Raw genomic sequence first — 16,608 nt, 5'->3', positions numbered from 1 at the left:
AAACACCTCAGTGTCACTGCTGGACTGAGAATAGTCCACCAACCAAAAATATCCAGCCAACAGCGTCCTGTGGGCAGCGTCCTGTGACCACTGATGAAGGACTAGAGGATGACCAACACACACTGTGCAGCAGCAGATGAGCTATTGTCTCTGACTTTACATCTGCAAGGTGGACTGACAAGGTAGGAGTGTCTAATAGAGTGGACAGTGAGTGGACACAGTGTTTAAAAACTCCAGCAGCACTGTTGTGTTCTTTGGGCAAAATTAGCTTAGGGCTGTAGGCTTACTTTTTTTTAGGGGCTCGGGACTCGCTCCTTGCTCTGGTGCCTCTCGTTGCCGGCGCCGTCGTCGTCTTCCTCCTCCTCCTGCCATCACTCGCGTCACTCGGGTTACTCGGAGGAGCGCGGGCTTTGCGCTCCGCCCCCTCCCCACTCGCGGCTCTCTCCCTGCCGTCCTGGCCGAGGTTCGTCGCCGCTGGTTGTTCGGGCCCTGCCTTCCTGCCGGCTCTCGCGGCCGTCATCGTCGGGGCCTGGGGGGCGGGCACATGCCACATATGCATATATAGAGTATAATAAAATTAGTTAGAAAATTGAACAAAAAAAGAAACAAAACTATATATATGTATCTGTGTGTGTGGGGGGAAAAATCTACGTGAGTTAAACAAGTAAACACCATGACATCACCTGACTAATTCCCTAGAAAACATTTTCCAACATTTCCTAAATTGGACAAACTCAGGTCAGAGGATGTGGAAGTTTAATCTTTTTTAAATTATGGAAAAAATTAGTCCCCAAATGCTAGAAAATTGTTGGATGAGCCTTTATAGATAATCTAATTTTCCATGAGGAGGACGTGTTTAATGCTACGTGTGTGGGTTGAGCTAGAAGAGTTACAGAGCTATGAAACCTGTTTTCCAAATGTACTCAGAGAAGGGAATAAGACAATGACACCAAACATTGCAATAAATACACGGGGCTCAGTTTTTCTCCAGTAAGGTCTGAAATAGTGTTAAAAATCTCTGTCCATAAAGTAATGTGGATTATAAGTAAAGACCCTCAGAGATGTACTGTGTGGCTATTTGCAGGAGTGGAGTGTCAGAGGCCGAAGCACCAGCACTCTAGCGAGAACGACGGGGAGGTCATCTCGAGTGGGACGCCTGACAGCACTGACCTCTACATGAAGGGTTCCACTCCGCCAGACCTGACGCCCGACGTGAGCCCCGTGCCGAGCCGGCCGTCCACTCCGCCCCGAAGCCCTGCCTCCAAGCCCTCGCACCGCACCAAGAACGCCCGCTTCCTGCGGCAGAGCGCTGTGGACGACGAGAGGGGTGGAACCTCTGAAATCCAGGTGCTGCTGGAGGGGCGGGGTGAGGGGCGGAGCGAGGGACGGTCGGGTGGAGGTGGAGGAGATTATCTGAAGGCTAACAGCTGGAGCGAAGAAAAGGACAAGCGCTCGTCACGTGGCGGCAGCAGCAGGGGTGGCAGCAGGGGCAGCAGCCGCTCAACCACACCATCCGTGCCGGATGCTAACGGCCACAAGCACTCCTCCTCCAATCATAAGCCGCGAGAGCACGGCTCGTCCAATCACAAAAGCTCGCGGGAGAGGTGGGCGGACTGTCAGTCCGCGTCCTGGACTTCGCATCGTCATGGCGACAGCCTGGCCCACTCCCGCCTGCTGGAGCAGGATGAGGAGAAGCTCAGCAACTACGAGATGGAGATGAGGCCGCTGCAGCCCATGGACTCCAATTCCCAGAAGCCCTATGGGCAAGGGGCGGAGCATCACGGTCACTCTGAGTCTCGCTCACACACGCTGCAGAGACGGGGCAAAACCCGGGACCGAGAGAAAGATAGAGATAGAGAGAGGGAGAGAGAGAGGGAGAGAGAGAGGGAGTCCCGGGACACAGTGAGGCCCTCAGGGGGCCCGGGACAGCCGGGAAGGGCCCAGTCCGGACTCTTCCTCAGTGCAAAAGCTGGACACTCTCCGCATGGGGGAGAAACTAGAGGCTCGGCCTCTGCGCAGGGACCTCACACTCTCTCCTCCACAGAAATCCTCACCCATTGCACTAGAACACGACAACGAGAACCAGACACAGCTCAAAGCAAACTCGGTAAGTAAAGATGTCATTTTCATTTAATAGAATCATCAAGTTTGTTGTATAAAAACTCTGTCAGTATTGTAGTAAAACTCTTTACTTCATTGTTAAGGTCTGTCAGGAAACAAAAGGCTTAAAATCCTGAAAAAGCCAGTGGAAAACTGTCCAGTCAGGATTGATTTCTCTGGGGTATCCAGACAGAGACAGCCAGATAACCTCTCTCATTGGTTAGGACTTCAGGAGCTGGACTGAAAGCCTTACATGTCAGCTAACATAACATAATTAGAAACATGTGGGGCCAATTTTGGGAGAAAAAAAGATCACTCAAGGCCTTTTGTAAGCTCTAGATACACAGTCACTGCCTAGAGCCGTAGTCTAGGTTTCAGTTAAGCTGGGCATACACAACACAATATTTTGCCCGATTTTAACCCTGATTTGCCCCTTGCGACAAATTTTCACAATCTGAAGTGATTTTCCAGGTCGGGAGCTCGATCGGAAGTGACTGAGGCGCTGCTCTGAAGTGATCAGAGACCCTCTGATACTATCAAACTTTTGCCTTAAGACATCCTGCCGTCCTGCCGTGTGAGAAGGTCAGAGATTTACTCAGTGAGTGATTCAAACAACAGCCAATCAGAGAGCTAGAAGACTGGAGAAACAGGTGAAGAGATGCATATGAACACCTGAACAGCGGAGCGGAGACAGAGGAGCTGAGTGTAAAACACAGGCAGATTAGAGCCGATATCAGGTTTATAATGTTGGATCCAGACGTCAAAACACTCCACACTTTCAGCTCAGCTGCCAATTTGTAGTGAAATATTTCTCCAGCTCTCACTGTAATATCAATGTTTCTCAGGCCCATATTTATCCCTAGTTTGCACTTTCACTGCGCATAAAAGCCCAAACAGGTCCGGTCCAGTTAGTTTTGCTTTGTTTGTGTCACGTGATCTCTGAGGAGATTAAGATTTTAAAAGTCGTGTAGTGTTAGCCCCCTTTTACCCTGTTCTTCAGTGGTCAGGACCCCCATGGACCCTCACAGACCAGGTACTATTTGGTTGGTGGATCATTCTCAGCACTGCAGTAACACTGATGTGGTGGTGGTGTGTTAGTGTGTGTTGTGCTGGTCTGAGTGGATCAGACACAGCAGTGCTGCTGGAGTTTTTAAACACCTCAGTGTCACTGCTGGACTGAGAATAGTCCACCAACCAAAATATCCAGCCAACAGCGTCCTGTGGGCAGCGTCCTGTGACCACTGATGAAGGACTAGAGGATGACCAACACAAACTGTGCAGCAGCAGATGAGCTATCGTCTCTGACTTTACATCTACAAGGTGGACTGAAAGGGTAGGAGTGTCTAATAGAGTGGACAGTGAGTGGACACAATGTTTAAAAACTCCAGCAGCACTGCTGTGTCTGATCCACTCGCACCAGCACAACAGACACTTACACACCACCACTACGTCAGTGTTACTGCAGTGCTGAGAATGATCCACCACCCAAATCGTACCTGCTCTGTGAGGGTCCATGGGGGTCCTGACCACTGAAGAACAGGGTAAAAGGGGGCTAACAAAGTATGCAGAGACTTCTTTTCCTCATTTTTGATCAAGTTCTAACATTTATGGCCTGAACTGAAGGCCTAGCTCTAAAAGACACAGTTTACCACTGGTGGACCCACAAACAGAGCCTTTGGGGTTTTAGGTCTTAACTCACATTTACAAGGTTTTATTTTGACCATGTATGATTAATAATAATATGCTGTTCACCTAAAACAAGGTACCTGACCTTCAAGTGTTATTTGCAGAGTTTATGTACATCAGATGTTAAGCTATTTAGTTATTAATGCATTTTCATGCAGAGCAACTTCTAACGAAGGGAAACTTAATCAGGCATGACTTCATGTCTCTCATTCTCTCAATGCACTAAATAAGACTTGTTAGTGAATTCATAGACAAGACCAAGCTGATTTTTTTTTTTAAAACTGTCATATTCATTCACCCCATCATGGAAGTGCGGAGTGATATGGAATATGGAAAGCGTGCAGGGTCTCACTTTTCTTCGGATTGGAACAAGGCCCTCACCTGAACTGTTTAAATGACAGTTTGGCCAAAAATCCGTCTACATATTTTCTCTCTTAACCCAAATGTAGTCGTTCAGTTCAGACGTTTGGTGTTTGAAGTTTGTTTCTTTAGTTTTTTGAACTAATGTAGCCAACAAGTAATGCCAGCTTATGACCCCACAATTAGCATGGTGCTAACTGCATGTCTAAATCATCACACACTCGCCTCAAACCGTGTGGAGGTGTTCAGTGTCTCTAATAGACTTGATTATGTGGTTTCTGACACTGTATGACTCACTGTTATCTATAAACATAGACTAAAGTATGAACAAAATTCAGGTATCAAGACAGCTGCTACTGTTTTTAGCTATGCATACTTTTGTCCATGTTTTCACCTTTTTGACCAGTTTCAACCATGTTTACACCTTCGACTGACGTGTTTCATGTTCAGATCATATCTGAATGGGCTTTTGCCGGATTCCATTTACACTTTTCATTAAAATGCATCCCCAGTTTCACTAGATGGGATCCGATATTACTTTTCTGCATAAAAACACATCAACACTTTTGTTTACTTTTCTCCTCCCGTTACAAAACGAGTCGACAGGCTTGACTTGTACACTTTTTAGCCCAGAGTACAAAAAGACTTGGTTTGTGGAACTCCAGCCTTATGTATCGTCCATTTTGCGTTTTCTTGTTGATAACTTTCAAGTCAGCACTTGGCAGATGCTTTCCCGCTCACGCAACTGTATATAACGAAAAAAAAACGCATCATGTTTACAGCTGTGTAACACTTAATCTAAATACTTCTGTCCAGTGACTGACTGTTCCCACCCTTTTTCTATTTTAATATTTTATATCAATGGTAAAACCTTATTTTCTGTTCATATCTCTCTTACGTTATTGTTTTGCTATCCGGTGTCAACCACACTGTTAGAAATAAAGGTTCTGTGCAGGTACATTTTTCATTCATCGAGGTACAAACAATATAAATGTTCCCCAAAAGGTACAGCTGTGGTTTTAAGGTCTGATTGTGAACCTTAAATAAGTTTTTCCAGGTGAAAAGTTCGTATTTGTACCTTTTCATAACCGAATGTTTTACAACAGAACAGTAAAATAAAAGCCTGGAGGCGAGACGGGGTGTGTGGAGTCAGTACAGCTTAGAACATATCATTTCAGTGGATTATGGTGCAGTTATGTTCCCTGACTAAAGGTACTGAGATGAACCCTTGAAGGTTCCACCCCAGTGACAAGAGGGGAACTGCTCCAGTGACAGTTTCATACCCTTTTTTCTGACAGTGCAGAGGAGGAAGGGTCTTTTGAGTCTTGGTTCCTCTCAAGGTTTCTTCATCTTGTTCTTAGGGAGTTTTTCTTGCCACTGTCGCCACTGGCTTGTTCCTGGGGGTCTGGACCTGGATTTTTCTGTAAAGCTGCTTTGTGACAACACCTATTATAAAAAGCGCTACATAAATAAACTTGTCTCGTGTGAGATGTGGTCAAGACCCGTCTCTGACCACCTCCGAATATGGTTTGAGTGATCTGAACATAAACCGATCACAGCTTTTCACGCATTCAAGTGAAATCCAAAGGGGATCCGATGACCAAAAATGCATTTTGATGCAAAGTGTAAACAGGCCCTTAAAGATGATTTGATCAGTTACACTTGGTGTAACGGGGAACATTGTTTTGAAATGCTTTTTTTTTTAAAGATTTTTAAAAATGATTTCATCAAACTGTTCCTTTTTAAGGAGACACGTCTGCATGTCTCCCCTTTTCGGAATAGACTAATTAGGCCTTGTTCATAAAATACAGTCAAGCATAACAAAACATGACCAAGGCCACTACTGTTAACCTCAAAAACACTCATCTATTTATCCTTCCATCATGGATTTGGAACAGGGCCATCACCTGTACTGCTAAAGTATCTATGCTTCGAAATCTGCTCCAAAGTAAACACTTAAATCCTGACCAGCTGTGCAGCGTAGCACGCATCAGTGCACGACAGGATGTACTGACCATTAAAAGGGAGAAAAGTGTGTACGGCGTAGGCCTCGGAGCAGCGCGCTAACGCAGGTGCCCTAAACCTTCGGCCCAGCAAAGCTTACAGACCACACAGACCTCCTCTGCTCCTCACAGCCCCGACTACAACACACTGCACCGCACCAACCTTGGTAACAGCAGATTGGCAAAGTGGCTCCTTCCACAACACAGCCCGGCATTGGCTGCCCTGCGCTCTGTTGCTAGGGAACAGCTTATGCCTTGCTCCACTGGCAGCCAATGGGAGAGTGTGTGAGAGTTACATGAGGGGAGGTGTGTGTGTGTAGTGTGTACGTGTGTAGCTGCAGAGAAGCACGGAGTGCAATATACTTGTGTAAAACAGGTTTGCACAAAACACAAACACCCGAGCGTATTAGCTGACCGAGGAAAACCCACACAATTCAGTACTTACAGTAAATGCTGTCAGAATCCACTGAATCTCTCTTATATTTAAAAAATACACAAGAAATAGGAAACACACTGAGGAATACAGTCAAAACTGAGTACTGGTGAAAGAGGTTTACATTTAACACGGTTAACAATACACCCGATCAGGCATAACATTATGACCACCTCCTTGTTTCTACACTCATTGTCCATTCTATCAGCTCCACTTACTATATAGGTGCACTTTGTAGTTCTACAGTTACAGACTGTAGTCCATCTGTTACTCTGCATACTTTGTTAGCCCCCTTTTACCCTGTTCTTCAGTGCTCAGGACCCCCATGGACCCTCAGGTACTATTTGGGTGGTGGGTCATTCTCAGCACTGCAGTAACACTGACGTGGTGGTGGTGTGTTAGTGTGTGTTGCGCTGGTCTGAGTGGATCAGACACAGCAGTGCTGCTGCAGTTTTTAAACACCTCAGTGTCACTGCTGGACTGAGAATAGTCCACCAACCAAAAATATCCAGCCAGCAGCGTCCTGTGGGCAGCGTCCTGTGACCACTGATGAAGGACTAGAGGGTGACCAACACAAACTGTGCAGCAGCAGATGAGCTGTCGTCTCTGACTTTACATCTACAAGGTGGACTGACAAGGTAGGAGTGTCTAATAGAGTGGACAGTGAGTGGACACAGTGTTTAAAACTCCAGCAGCACTGCTGTGTCTGATCCACTCGTACCAGCACAACAGACACTAACACACCACCACCACGTCAGTGTTACTGCAGTGCTGAGAATGATCCACCACCCAAATAGTACCTGCTCTGTGAGGGTCCATGGGGGTCCTGAGCACTGAAGAACAGGGTAAAAGGGGGCTAACAAAGTATCAGAGAAACAGATGGACTACAGTCTGTAACTGTAGAACTACAAAGTGCACCTATATAGTAAGTGGAGCTGATAAAATGGACAATGAGTGTCGAAACAAGGAGGTGGTCATAATGTTATGCCTGATTGGTGTACATGATTTGAATTTAGCATATGATTATTTAGGCATGCGGTTAGCTCTATGCTAATAAGTGGGGTTTAAGCTTCTATTACTCCTTAGCTATGTAAAACTGCATTATTTTGATCTGCATTATTTTGTGATCAAGATCACATTTGTTGGACAACTACATTTGTGAAAGTCCACTTTGTACATTTAATTTTAAGTACTAAGAATCAAAGTGCTCAAAATGTGATGGTAATTTGTGCCATCTGTTGGGTAAAAGCTTCTGTTACATCAGGGGTGCACAACTCTGGTCCTGGAGGGTCGGTGTCCAGCACAGTTTGGTGGTTTACCTGCTCCAACACACCTGATTACACTCGATCTGTTTATTGCCAGGTTAAGTGGGTGTGTTTGAGCAGGGAAACCTCCAAACGGTGCTGGACATCGGCCCTCCAGGACCGGAGTTGTGCACCTCTGTGTTACATGTCAGCTACACTGGCCTCGTAAAGGTTACAGAGTAGGCTGACCAGAATTAGTTATACCTACTGGAAGAGAGGGTCTACTTTCTATATTTAATTCTGAACACATTCAAATTCAAAATGCTCTTAATGTGATGCTAATATATGCCATACTGTTCATACATATCGCTGCTGTCGGAAGAAAACCTCATATCTCCATTTTTGTCGTTTTTCAGTTTTTGACATAATCTGAAAAGATCTGTTGCTCTTTACATTGTGTATAAATTTCATGAAGGATGGACCAGAATAAACAGCCCAAAACGACTTGGAAAAAATTCTGGTTCCATTGACTTACATTAAAAGTAAAGTAGGTTTTTTCCTTCTCCTGTAAAGTTACCATTTTGGAGATGGGAGGTTTTCTTCCAACAACAGCGATATGCTTTCTCAGAAACCACATAAATAAGTCTATCTGAGATTACTTAACAACTCTACAGTTTAAAGCGAGTGAGTGATGAATTAGGAAGGCAGTTAGCGACACGCTAATTGGTGGTTACAAGCTTCCATTACCTGTGAGTTACATGAGTCTTGAAAAGGTAGAGGTAAAAACTGATTTGCATGATTTTTACCAAAAGTATTCATATTCATAACTGCTGGCAGAGGGTCCACCTTTTACATCTGAAGTTCTCTAAACGTGATGCTAATTTATGGCATGTTTAACATGTTTACATCTCACACACAGAGTCAGAAACCACATAAATATGTCAGCCTATTTCAGACTATTTATTAACTCGACACCGTTTAATGTGAGTGAGTGAGTATTTAGGCGTGCAGTTAGCTCTGTGCTAATTAGTGGGGTATAAGCTTCTATTAGTTGTTAGCTACGTAACACTGCACTATTTTGATAGCATCGTGTTTAGAGAACTTCAGATGTAAAAGGTGGACCCTCTGCCAGCAGTTATAAACATAAATACTTTTGGTAAAAATAATGCAGATCAGTATTTACGTCTACCTTTATAAGACACACGTAGCTAATAGAAACTTGCAGCCCACCAATTAGCATGTCGCTAACTGCATTCCTAAATCATCACTCACTCCCTACAAACTGTAGAGTTCTTGAATAATCTCAAATAGACTTATTCATGTGGTTTCTGACACTCTGTGTGAGAAAGCATATGTATAGAACAGTATGGCATATATTAGCATCACATTGAGAGCATTTTGAATTTCAATGTGTTCAAAATAAAGATTAAAAATAGACCCTCTCTTCCAGCAGGTATAACTAATTCTGGTCATAAAAGTGCAGCCCACTCTGTAACCTTTACGAGGCTAGTGTAGCTAACAAGTAACAGAAGCTTATTTCGACAGTCAGCATGTTGCGTACATAACAAAGTACATTGAAATATGAAAATATGTTGTATGGCACAAATTAACATCACATTTTGAGCACTTTGGTTCTTAGTATTTACAATTAAATGTACTAAGTGGACTTTCACAAATGTAGTTGTCCAACAACCAAGTGATCTTGGTCAAAATAATGCAGTGTCATATAGCTAACAACTAATAGAAGCTTATGTCCCACTAATTAGCATAGAGCTAACTGCATGCCTAAATAATCACTCACTCACATGCTATTATGTGCCATACTGTTCTATACATATGCTTTCTCTCACACAGAGTGACAGAAACCACATGAATAAGTCTATCTGAGATTACTTAACAACTCTACAGTTTGTAGGGAGTGAGTGATGATTTAGGAATGCAGTTAGCGACACGCTAATTGGTGGGTTACAAGTTTCTATTAGCTACGTGTGTCTTATAAAGGTAGACGTAAATACTGATCTGCATTATTTTTACCAAAAGTATTTATGTTTATAACTGCTGGCAGAGGGTCCACCTTTTACATCTGAAGTTCTCTAAACACGATGCTATCAAAATAGTGCAGTGTTACGTAGCTAACAACTAATAGAAGCTTATACCCCACTAATTAGCACAGAGCTAACTGCACGCCTAAATACTCACTCACTCACATTAAACGGTGTCGAGTTAATAAATAGTCTGAAATAGGCTGACATAATTATGTGGTTTCTGACTCTGTGTGTGAGATGTAAATATGTTAAACATGCCATAAATTAGCATCACGTTTAGAGAACTTCAGATGTAAAAGGTGGCCCCTCTCTGCCAGCAGTTATAAATATGAATACTTTTGGTAAAAATAATGCAGATCAGTATTGATGTCTACCTTTATAAGACACACGTAGCTAATAGAAGCTTGTAACCCAGCAATTAGCATGTCGCTAACTGCATTCCTAAATCATCACTCACTCGCTACAAACTGTAGAGTTGTTAAGTAATCTCAGATAGACTTATTCATGTGGTTTCTGACACTCTGTGTGAGAAAGCATATGTATAGAACGGTATGGCATATATTAGCATCACAGTCTAATGTGAGTGAGTGATTATTTAGGCATGCAGTTAGCTCTATGCTAATTAGTGGGACATAAGCTTCTATTAGTTGTTAGCTATATGACACTGCATTATTTTGACCAAGATCACTTGGTTGTTGCACAACTACATTTGTGAAAGTCCACTTAGTACATTTAATTGTAAATACTAAGAACCAAAGTGCTCAAAATGTGATGTTAATTTGTGCCATACAACATACTTTCATATTTCAATGTACTTTGTTATGTACGCAACATGCTGACTGTTGATATAAGCTTCTGTTACTTGTTAGCTACACTAGCCTCGTAAAGGTTACAGACTGGGCTGCACTTTTATGACCAGAATTAGTTATACCTACTGGAAGAGAGGGTCTATTTTTAATCTTTATTTTGAACACATTGAAATTCAAAATGCTCTCAATGTGATGCTATTATATGCCATACTGTTCTATACATATGCTTTCTCACACAGAGTGTCAGAAACCACATGAATAAGTCTATTTGAGATTACTTAACAACTACAGTTTCAAGCGAGTGAGTGATGATTTAGGAACGCAAAACTGGCCTGGAAGATTGACGAGTGAACATAATTAATGATTATACTCACAAGCGCATAGTGCTGCACACGGACAGCAAAAAAGTGTGGTCAGCAACAGTAGGGTGACGTGTGTGCAGCTGTGCTTAGCCAAGGAGCTAACATAGCAGTTGGCAAGCTGGCTAACTCACTGCCATAAACAGTAAAAACACAGCAGTACAGACAGTAAAACAGACTGTGTATCATTTCTGTGTTTATTTGTAGCCATTGGGGGTGAACTGTTTAAAGGCCTGTGCTTAGACAAATTAACATTTCCTCAGTTGTGGATCTTCAATGCTGCTATATGAAGCCCCGCCCCTTCAGACACGCTAATTGGTGGGTTACAAGTTTCTATTAGCTACATGTGTCTTATAAAGGTAGACGTCAATACTGATCTGCATTATTTTTACCAAAAGTATTTATACTTATAACTGCTGGCAGAGGGTCCACCTTTTACATCTGAAGTTTTCCAAACATGATGCTAATTTATGGCATGTTTAACATATTTACATCTCACACGCAGTGTCAGAAACCACATAAGTAAGTCAGTCCATTTTTAAGACTATTTCTTAACTCGTTTAATATGAGTGAGTGAGTGATTATTTAGGCATGCATGGTGCTAATTAGTGGCTTCCATTACACTGTTAGCTTCATTACTCTCATATAGGTTACAGACTGGTCTGAATTATCTTGACCAAATTTGCTCATAACAACTGGCAGAGAGAGTCTACATCTTTATATTTAACTTTTAAAACAATGAAAATCCTATTTTTTGTCATTATTGATGTCAATTTATGCTAATTTATGCCATACTGTTCTACATATCCACATTTTATATCAGTTGCTATGAGTAAGCGTGCTAGATTCAGACACTGCCGCTGTCTTTCTTTACACTTCACTTCCCGATTTCATGGCTCACATGTTTCTCACATGTAAAACGTGTGTCCTTATTCTCTCGGCGGCAGTAAACATGGTCCACAATGACACGGTTACATAAGCACATCAATTAAAAATCGCCTCAGCCAGACGCTCTTCATCTTTCTTTCTTTTTTTTTTATTTATTTATTTTTTTTGAACATGCTCACCCTTCGATTGCTCTCACAATGGACCCGAGAGAGGCTCATTTTCATTTCCTATCTCTCCATCAAACGGCACAGCACACCCCTCTCTGTGCGCATGTACACCTTTGAGTTCATCTGTGCTTCTGGAAATAATGCAGGACAAAAAGAATTACTCACATGATCAGACTCATGTAATAAATGTGTAACGGTACAGCAAATATTGACGTTTTCCCTCTCTCTCCCCCTCTCTTCCTCTCTCTCTCTCTCTCTCTCTCTCTCTCTCTCTCCTAACAGGGCTCCAGCTCAGTTCTGGTTGTCATGGTGATTTTGCTCAACATTGGAGTCGCCATTTTATTTATTCACTTTTTTATTTAAACTATGTTATCCTCTATAATGGTTCCTCTTATTTTATCAAAAAGCTATTATTATAAATCGGATTATATGAGTGTTATCTGGTCCCCTGCCCCGTTTCTAAACCCACAGCTACTTCTGATGAGGTTACAGGAACACAAACGAAAGGACGGAGGAAGGCGACACAAATGAAGTTCCAAACAAAAACGGCCAAACGTGCGCTGAGCCGCGCCCTCTCTGCTTCTCCAAAGAACTCTTTTTTTGTTTGTTTGTTTTCTTTTTCTTCATCTCGATTACAGAGCTTGAAAGCTTCCTTTTTAACGTATAGTTTTAACTGATTTATTTATTCATTGATGATATTCCAGTTAATGTACTCGTTTTTTTTTAAATTCCTTATTTGCCTTTTTTGGGTTCTTGACTATTCCAACGGCTTTTTCTTTGTTTTGTTTTCTTTTTTGGTTGGGTTTGTTTTTGGGGAAAGGACTCAAATGGACATTTGGTGGTGGGAGACTGAGGGTACGCGAGGTGGCATGAGGGGTGTGCGTGAGGTCTACTCCATCAAAACGTTGTGGGTGATGAGCGTACTGCGTAGCCGTGATGTCAAAAGGATGGGAAACGGCCCCCTGTCTTACCCCACCACTCTCCACCCCATTCCTTGACAGCCCCCCCCCCACCCCCCACCCCTGCATCAAACCAAGCTCCATCCTCTCGTTCCACCTCCTGGTTTAAAGGCCCCGTCAGGAACTGACTAGACTGTTAAAGAGCTTGTAAACACAGCGCGCAGCAGACATACAGACTGGATGTTTAGTCCGGGTGTTGCCTCTGTTACTGCTGTCCTAAACACCGGCCTGCCAGCTGAATTGATTTCTGACTGACTGTGCCACAGATACTAGGGATGCACTGCTAGCTTGATGCTAACATAACCATGCAACTCCCACAGGGGCAATAATGGAAAAGAGAATTATTCTAAGAGGATCAATAGGATAAACAAAGGCTACATTAAAGGCATTGCTAAATTAAACAATGCTATGCAATCAATGACTTGCACAGATTTTGTAATTGCATATTTTTACAGACATCTTTTTCATCCAGAAAGTGTCCCAAAACAGATTTTACATCATCCCCTACACGTCTGGACTCCTGGACATGGAATTTCTGGCCAAATAATTTTAACTGATCATTAAAACCTTGTTGCAGCAATAGCCGATACCAATGATTTGGCATTTTAAAGCAAGTTTACACTGTAATCCATATATAATGTACACTAGACATAGGTTAAAGCTCTAAGGATGGATTATTGATCTGTTTTCTAAAGATATGACAGCAAAATCAGACCTAAAAACACATCTACAAACAGACACATTCACCCAGAGCGGTTAACATTTGCCCAATGACTCTAACTGGTATGTTCAAGCCTGGAAGAGGAGAACCTTCTTCCACGATCTTCCATGTGCATGGTGGAGGTGTTACCACTATGCTATCCATTTCAGTAAGAACCACTGAAAAATAGCGATCAAATGTGCATCAGTGCATGTGCAAGCAAAAACGCAGCACCAAGTTATTGGTTGTATTTACAGTGCAGTTTTGAACCAACAATTGTTTTCATTCAGCTGTAATTAATGTATCAGCTTTGGTTATTTCATTACAGACACCTCACCAATAGCTCGCTACATACTGTACACATTTTAATTGCTGCGATCTTAAGCCACAGTCCTACCAGACATTTGCGGTAATGGTCATGACCAAAATTGGCCAGGAAGATTGACGAGTGAACATAATTAATGATTATATACTCACAAGAGCATAGTGCTGCACACCGACTTATAGCAAACGTGTAGATAGCTGGCGTGGTCGGCGACAGCGGGGTGATGTGTGTGCAGCTGTGCTTAGCCAAGGAGCTAACATAGCAGTTGGCAAGCTGGCTAACTCACTGCCATTTGCAGTAAAAACACAGCAGTACAGACAGTAAAACTGTGTATCATTTCTATGTGTTTATTTGTAGCCAGTGGGGGTGAAATGCTTAAAAGCCCATGCTTAGACAAATTAGCATTTCCACAGCCAAAGCCACAGCGCCTCACTGAGTGGGGCAAACCTGTTGGACACGTAAATGGGAGATGAGTGGTGCTCGCGTGGGGTAGCTTTAGCTTTGCGACTATGCCGCCAAGACGCCACCCATTCGCCCTGCTCTGAGGGCTCTGCTGCGGGACTCGAGGGCGTGCTAGCTCTCCCTGAGGCACCCAGAGCTTCTAACAGTGCGTCTGAGCCCTGCTGACCAGCCCTGCTCTTTTCTAACGTCCGGATGCACCTCTAACTGTATAATCTTCTCCATCAAGCATGAAACTAACTTACACTTCTCACAAACAAAGCTAGTAACACTGCTGTCATTGGTGACAGAGAAAGAAGCATAACTAAACATGCTGCACTCAGAGCAAAGCAACAGCTCGCGGTTTGCCATACTGATACTCACGTTGTTTCGTCGGCTGAATTGAGTCCATTCCAGGTGTCACGTGAATCCGATGAGAGAAGAAGTGACTTTGATAAGTCGGTGGTTGTAATTAATTGCGAGTAACATGCAACGGTGAAATGAAAACGTAAAAAGCCACAAGAGACTAGCAAGATAGAGCAGAGAACGCAGCAAACAGCAAACACTCCCGCCAGCAGCTTCGAAAAACATTTCATTTCACTTGTAAAATTCAGCGGGAGGCATGGTGGTGCAGTGGGTAGCGCTGTCGCCTCACAGAAAGAAGGGCCTGGGTTCGATTCCCGGCCGGGTGACCAGGGTCGTTTCTGTGTGGAGTTTGCCTGTTCTCCCCGTGTCTGCGTGGGTTTCCTCCGGGTACTCCGGTTTCCTCCCACAGTCCAAAGACATGCAGTCAGGCTGACTGGACACGCTAAATTGCCCCTAGGTGTGAGTGTGTCTGTGAATGTGTGTGTATGCTGTCTGACTGGTGACCCATCCAGGGTGTATCCTGCCTTCCGCCCAATGACATTCTGGGATAGGCTCCAGCACCCCACCGTGACCCAGAAGGATAAGCGGTTTAGACGATGGATGGATGGATGTAAAATTCAGCTGGCAAAAGCGAGCATGACTGGGCCTTTTTAGAAGAAGCTCTAAGCAGTGAAGCTGTATCAGTTCCTGATTGGGCCTTTACTCTGTTCACCTTTCCGTCCCTACCAGCCTACCTCCTGTCCACTTTATCCTTCCATCAAATCAACTGTACATGCACCTCACAGTGTCATGGCAGGCTTTGTCATTGTTTTTGGTAATTGCAAATATTTTCACAGAGACAAAGTTTACCAAAATCTATGCTACAGTCTGGGTTTGTCGATGAGGTCCAACCACAACTCTAAGACAATTTGGCCTGCCAACACTGAACGTGTGCATAGATTTCACCACCACAGTGAAAGTCTGTTGACAGAGACATACAGAGCCACCAGCGCTTCAGTTTCTGTCACTCCAGAAGATCAGATCTGACCCAAACGCAGGAGCTGAGAGGGTTTCATCATTAATCTTCATCTGAGACACTGTACAATCCAGCGATTCAGTGCTATCGTACGCACTCATCTCTTTACACAAGGTGTGTGAAATTACATGGGATCTGGTATTTTATACATTTTTGAGTTTGATCGACAGGCTTCACTGTTTAAACACTGTTTGAATGTTGTACGAGGGCTAACACTTGATGTTCTGTAAGTCCATACTCATTTTAAATCCCAGTCCCCGCCTTCTCTTTTACTACGGTAATGACAAACGATGCTGCCCACCTCACCCCGCGCACCCGAGGAAGCCGGCGTTCTCGACCAGAAGTTTAGAGACTGTTAACGTTTTTTCCAACTGCTGCTTTCAAAATAAATATTTATCGATAAATGATTTAAAAAAAAAGAAAAAAAAAGAAAAAAAGATTTTTTTAGCTATTTGCAAGATGTCTGGAAAATGGAAAAAAAAACGCCAACTGCCTTGTTTTTTTAAAAAAAAAGACAAATTTGCATGCTCACGTATGTTTTAGTTTTGTATAGATAACTTCTAAGAAAAATAAGGATATAAACTCTTCTAGTTTTGGAAGCAGTATAGGGTTGCGATTTTAATTTAAAACTTTATTTATTTATTTGTTTACCTCGGCCAAAACTTTAATCCCCAAACAAAGAGGCTGCATTTTTCGGGCTGTTTTCCATGA

The 16,608-nt window shown here is 43.1% G+C and overlaps 1 pseudogene; it reads left to right on the top strand.

The window, feature by feature from the left end:
* The first annotated feature begins 1,084 nt into the window (after positions 1–1,084).
* On the top strand, positions 1,085–12,457 carry LOC118802052 (annotated as a pseudogene).
* The last annotated feature ends 4,151 nt before the right edge of the window (positions 12,458–16,608 follow it).

This window comes from Colossoma macropomum, unplaced genomic scaffold, assembly GCF_904425465.1.
Source record: "Colossoma macropomum unplaced genomic scaffold, Colossoma_macropomum, whole genome shotgun sequence".
Taxonomy (NCBI): domain Eukaryota; kingdom Metazoa; phylum Chordata; class Actinopteri; order Characiformes; family Serrasalmidae; genus Colossoma; species Colossoma macropomum.
The sequence above is the reverse complement of the archived record's forward strand: the minus strand, read 5'-3'. Positions and strand labels throughout refer to the sequence as shown.